We start from the raw sequence: 6,982 nt of genomic DNA on the forward strand, positions 1-6,982 counted from the left end.
TCTGATGCCAACGCTGTCAGGACCCCGATTCCAAGTCACATCGATCTAGCCGGTAACACCTCATATCACTTTGCAGCCTCACGCATGGTATCCCCACAGGTGTCGCCTTACCATGGCCCGGGACCGTTTGCGCCTTTTGGCTCACGTATATGATAGTGTCGCTAGCATACATATGACAGAGAACCCGGGCCGACATTGCTAGTCGTGAACCCAAAGCGGCACAGACCTATGGGGACAGGCATACATGAATCACATCGAGCATGTCGGTCATCAGCATGTGAATCCGGGTTGTAGCACTGGCTAACAGGACTCCGGGGAACCCAGGCTGTAGCAGGCTAGGCAGGACTCCGGATGTCACCGCATGACATTTCCCCGAAGGAACAGACATAGGAACGAAGTGAAACACATGCCGGCCAGTCAAGTGTCCTGCGCAGTAGTGCTGGGCTAGCAGGACTCTGGTGAACCGGGCTGTAGCGGACTACTATGGCACAAGGAGCACTAGACTACATTTCCCCATAAGAGAGGCTGCCAAGGATAAACAACTAGATTGTCGGATCCCACACATACCAAGCATTTCAGTCATACACACAATATGCTCGATATGTGTAAATACAACATGGCATCACAACAAAACTCTACAGCTCAAGTACTTTATTTAAAGGCTCCAGAGAGCCATACATAACATGTTCATACAGGTAGGGGTCACATGACCTGACACTCAAGTCATACAAGCATACAAGCATACAAGCACATGCGGAAGCAAATAGTCTGAGTACAGACACTAGAAAGAAAGAAGGCTTGTCGAAGCCTGACTATCTACATAGGGCCCTCAATGGCCAGGATCACCACCTGGGTGGCAAGTTACTCATCGACATTGAGGTCTACATAAAACCCATCTGAGGGGGCGGTGTTGTCGTCTGAAAATAGTAATTAAAGCAACATGAGTACAAAGGTACTCAGCAAGTCTTACAACAGATCCTACTATACAAGCACATTCTCAGGAAGGTGATGGAGTTATTGCAGCAAGCCAGCTTTGACTCTTGGCAAAGCTATCCTACGAGACACCACTAGTAAAATAGTTTTCGCACACGAGTCCACTAATCACCAACACAATACTCCACCGGGGATCCTCCGTCATCATCCTACGAGAGGGCCATCCTCGGTACTCACACTTATCTTGAGACTTTTAGTAGTAACCATTAACTTGTCTATGAACTATATAGGCAACCAAGTAGTCCTTTACCGCGGACGCGGCTATTTGAATAGATGATGTTAACCCTGCAGGGGTGTACTTCTCCATACACGCTCTCACCACTTATCGTCATTTACACGACATGTACTCGGCAACCTTCAAGCGGAAGCCCAATGAGGGTGTCGGCCACGGCCTACCTAAACACTCAAGTCTCTAGTCCAGGTTTATCGCCTATCCAAGTTCCATCTGCAGGGAGTCCGGCCGAGGTTTCCATATACGGCCCCGAATGATGTGAACAGGGTTCCCGAGACACCAAACGGGTGACTCGGTACACCGTGCCACGGTGTATCTACCGCATCATAGCCCACCCCTAGGGTCAGCGCTACGCACGGCCGCCAAGACATAACCGACAAACACCAGAAACTAGTTGCAACTCCTGGATAGAGTACTAGGGTGATTAAGAAGCCGAGAGGGTCCATTGGTTTCGGGCCCAATGTATGGTAGTAACTGATTCTTGAATCACACATACAGATCTCAGTTCTTAGGGACGGCCTCAATGAAACAACCCACCATGTACTCCTACATGGTCTCTCATCGATACCTTTACCAAAACATGTTCAACCCATCCCTCACATTACCGACATAATCATTTCACTCTAGCCCATCACCCAGATGAACCAGACCTGACTCAACTCTAAGCATGGCAGGCATAGCAAGGTAGGAAACACATACATGGCTCAATAAACTCCTACACATGCTAGTGGGTTTCATCTAGTTACTGTGGCAAAGACAGGTCATGCAGAGGATAAGGGTTCAACTACCGTAGCACACAGCAGTTTGAAACATTGTTGTCTTAATGCAGTAAATGAGAGCAGAGGCGAGAACATGGGATTGTATTGATATGATCAATGGGCCTGCTTGCCTGATGGAGTGGTAGTAGGGTACTGCCCTTCAGCTGGATACTCGGAAATATCCTCGGAGGTAGAACCTACCACGAAAGACACCACAGAACACAATCATCACATGGCAATATGCAACAATATGATGCATTCTATGACATGGCGATATGAGGTTTCCTGCCTAATGCAATGTGAAACAAGTTGAAATGGGTCCATTTGAATCAAAGATTCAAATGGAAGCTTAAGTTCTTATGCATTATAAGTGTATTAGCTTGTTTCACCTAAACAACAAGGTTAAAGTGTTTTGTCATGCATGAAACTAGTATAGATGGATAGATTGGATTTTTCTGATCATTTTTCATAAATAATTTGTTTGATTTGGAGCTATGGTTAATTTCCTATGATTTTTAGAAGTTTTGGCTATTTTCTGGAATTTCCTATATAAGAATAAATCCAGAAAATAATTAACTTCGTCAGCACTGCATCACTGTGACGTCAGCGGGTCAAAGGCGCCAGCCCAGGTCAAACCTGACTGGTGGGCCCCATCTGTCAGTGACTATCCTAACTAACCAAGTTAATTTACATTAATCTAATCCTAACCTAGGTTAGTTAAATCCCTGGGGCCACATGTCAGTGACACAGAGTTAGTTAACAAGGTCATTAACCCCTAATAGTGTGAGTAGCACTAATTAAAAACTAAACTATTTTAGTTAGGAGCCGCCCCACATGTCATTGACTCAGGCGGGGTCAAACTGGGGTCAACCCGGGTCAAACTCGCTGGAGTTGACCCGGGGATCGTTGCCGGCAAGGCCAGGGATGGCGGAGGGGTGCGAGTTTCCTCCTTCGGCGACCATTTGGCTGACGGAGGGCATCTACGTGACGCGGGCACTCATCCACATCGAGTGGTGTAGGTGGTTGGGCCTGGGGTGGCCGGAGTCGTCGCCGGCGTCGACCTTGGCGGTTGCCTGGGCTCGGGTGAGGTCGGGGTCGGTGCTACGGTGCACGGGAGGGCGAGTGAGTGTTTGCGTTAGACTCCTGGGGGTTTCCTGAGCACGGTGAGGCGCTCTGTTGTGAGCTTGCGCGGCTGCGCCATGGCCGGCAGCGAGAAGCTCTCGGCCGCGGTGGGAAATGGAGCTACGGGACGGGTGCGAGCTTGAGAGAGGACGGGAGAGGAAGAGGGGCTCACGGCGGTGCGACGAGCTGCTCAGCGGGCTCGGGGAAGACCTGACAGCGATGAATCGATGGCGGCGGTCCTCGGTGGCCACGGAGGAAGAAGACAAGCCAGCCGGTGATTCAGGCCGTCCCAGCGCTCGGGGCCAGGGTGGGGCGGAGCGTCAGACAATGGCGGAGGCTGTGGGTAGCTCGGGGAGGCGAGGGGAGCACGGTGGCCGTGGCAAACGGCGTCGGTGGCGACGAGCTCCGCTCGGGCTGCGCAGGAGAGAGAGCAGAGGAGGGGGAAAGGTCGAGAGAGAGTGAGAGAGATCCACGGGGGTGCGTGGCGTCTCCGAGAGGCGTCCAGGCGTCGAGGGGGAGCGGCAAGCGGGAGGTGGCCGGGGCGCGTGGCCGCGCGCATGGGGCACACGCCCGGCGTCCTTCTGTCGCGAGGAACGCGACAGGGGGGAGGCCAGTGGGCTGGGCTGGCCAGCTGGGCGAGCCAGGTGGGCTTTGGTGGGTGCCAGGTAAGAGGCCCAGGTGTTGTTCTATTTCTCTTCTAATTAAATTCTATTTTCTATTTTTCTGTAACTTCTGAGCTTTATTAAAAATGCCAGGGCATTTCCAAATGCAAATACTATATGAATTAATCGAATGACCTTAGGATGTCCTAGAAAGATGTGCACCATTTTTGTCAAAGGTTTTAACCCAAAACAAAAAGGGTGGACTTTTTAGAAGGGCATTTCAGGTTCATTGAAAAAGTTTTTAGTAAACCCTAGTTGTTCCAGGGGGTGTTGGGGGTTCTGACATCCCCATTTCATCTTTCTGGGAAATTTAAACATGATGCAATCACTCTAATGCATGAAATAGCTAGGGTGTGACAGGCTAAGGATGAGGTAACGATGCGCGTGGGAAATGGTTCCAAAGTCGGTGTGATAGCCATCGGCACGCTACCTCTACATCTACCTTCGGGATTAGTTTTAGACCTAAATAATTGTTATTTGGTGCCAGCGTTGAGCATGAACATTATATCTGGATCTTGTTTAATGCGAGATGGTTATTCATTTAAATCTGAGAATAATGGTTGTTCTATTTATATGAGTAATATCTTTTATGGTCATGCACCCTTAAAGAGTGGTCTATTTTTGATGAATCTCAATAGTAGTGATACACATATTCATAATGTTGAAGCCAAAAGATGCAGAGTTGATAATGATAGTGCAACTTATTTGTGGCACTGCCGTTTGGGTCATATTGGTATAAAGCGCATGAAGAAACTCCATACTGATGGATTTTTGGAATCACTTGATTATGAATCACTTGGTACTTGCGAACCATGCCTCATGGGCAAGATGACTAAAATACCGTTGTCTGGAACTATGGAGCGAGCAACTAATTTGTTGGAGATCATACATACTAATGTATGTGGTCCAATGAATATTGAGGCTCACGGCGGGTATCGTTATTTTCTCACCTTCACAGATGATTTAAGCAGATATGGGTATATGTACTTAATGAAACATAAGTCTGAAACATTTGAAAAGTTCAAAGAATTTCTGAGTGAAGTTCAAAATCATCATAACAAGAAAATAAAGTTTCTATGATATGATCGTGGAGGAGAATATTTGAGTTACGAGTTTGGTCTACATTTGAAACAATGCGGAATAGTTTCGCAACTCATGCCACCCGGAACACCACAATGTAATGGTGTGTCCGAACGTCGTAATCGTACTTTACTAGATATGGTGCGATCTATGATGTCTCTTACTAGTTTACCGCTATCATTTTGGGGTTATGCTTTAGAGACGGCCGCATTCACGTTAAATAGGACACCATCAAAATCCGTTGAGACGACACCTTATGAACTGTGGTTTGTCAAGAAACCAAAGTTGTCGTTTCTTAAAGTTTGGGGCTGCGATGCTTATGTGAAAAAGCTTCAACCTGATAAGATCGAACCCAAATCGGAGAAATGTGTCTTCATAGGATACCCAAAAGAAACAGTTGGGTACACCTTCTATCACAGATCCGAGGGCAAGACATTCGTTGCTAAGAATGGCTCCTTTCTAGAGAAGGTGTTTCTCTCGAAAGAAGTGAGTGGGAGGAAAATAGAACTTGATGAGGTAATAGTACCTGCTCCCTTATTGGAAAGTAGTTCATCACAGAAACCGGTTCCTGTGACGTCTACACCAATTAGTGAGGAAGTTAATGATGATGATCATGAAACTTCAGCTCAAGTTGTTACTGAACCTCGTAGGTCAACCAGAGTAAGATACGCACCAGAGTTGTACGGTAATCCTGTTGTGGAGGTTATGTTGCTAGACCATGACGAACCTACGAACTATGAAGAAGCGATGGTGAGCCCAGATTCCACAAAATGGCTTGAGGCCATGAAATCTGAGATGAGATCCATGTATGAGAACAAAGTGTGGACTTTTGTTGACTTTCCCAATGATCGGCAAGCCATCGAGAATAAATGGATCTTCAAGAAGAAGACTGATGCTGATGGTAATGTTACCGTCTATATAGCTTGAATTGTTGCAAAAGGTTTTTGACAAGTTCAAGGGATTGACTATGATGAGACCTTCTCACCCGTAGCGATGCTTAAGTCTGTCTGAATCATGTGAGCAATTGCCACATTTTATGATTATGAAATTTGGCAAATGGATGTCAAAACTGCATTCCCGAATGGATTTCTGGAAGAAGAGTTGTATATGATGCAACCGGAAGGATTTGTCGATCCAAAGGGAGCTAACAAAGTGTGCAAGCTCCAGCGATCCATTTATGGACTGGTGCAAGCCTCTCGGAGTTGGAATAAACATTTTGATAGTGTGATCAAAGAATATGGTTTTATACAGACTTTTGGAGAAGCCTGTATTTACAAGAAAGCGAGTGGCAGCTCTGTAGCATTTCTGATATTATATGTGGATGACATATAGTTGATTAGAAATGATATAGAATTTCTGGATAGCATAAAAGGATATTTGAATAAGAGTTTTTCAATGAAAGACCTCGGTGAAGCTGCTTATATATTGGGCATCAAGATCTATAGAGATAGATCGAGACGCTTAATTGGACTTTCACAAAGAACATACCTTGACAAAGTTTTGAAGAAGTTCAAAATGGATCAAGCAAAGAAGGAGTTCTTGCCTGTGTTACAAGGTGTGAAGTTGAGTAAGACTCAATGCCCGACCACTGCAGAAGATAGAGAGAAAATGAAAGATGTTCCCTATGCTTCAGCCATAGTCTCTATCATGTAGCAATGCTGTGTACCAGACCTGATGTGTGCCTTGCTATTAGTTTAGCAGGGAGGTACCAAAGTAATCCAGGAGTGGATCACTGGACAGCGGTCAAGAACATCCTGAAATACCTGAAAAGGACGAAGGATATGTTTCTCGTTTATGGAGGTGACAAAGAGCTCGTCGTAAATGGTTACGTCGATGCAAGCTTTGACACTGATCCGGACGATTCTAAATCGCAAACTGGATACGTGTTTTTATTAAATAGTGGAGCTGTCGGTTGGTGCAGTTCTAAACAAAGCGTCGTAGCGGTATCTACATGTGAAGCGGAGTACATAGCTGCTTCGGAAGCAGCAAATGAAGGAGTTCATATACGATCTAGATGTCATACCTAGTGTATCGGGTACAATGAAAATCTTTTGTGGCAATACTAGTGCAATTGCTTTGGCAAAGGAATCCAGATTTCACAAGAGAACCAAGCACATCAAGAGACACTTCAACTC

The sequence above is a fragment of the Triticum aestivum genome, chromosome 3A, assembly GCF_018294505.1.
Source record: "Triticum aestivum cultivar Chinese Spring chromosome 3A, IWGSC CS RefSeq v2.1, whole genome shotgun sequence".
Taxonomy (NCBI): Eukaryota; Viridiplantae; Streptophyta; class Magnoliopsida; order Poales; family Poaceae; genus Triticum; species Triticum aestivum.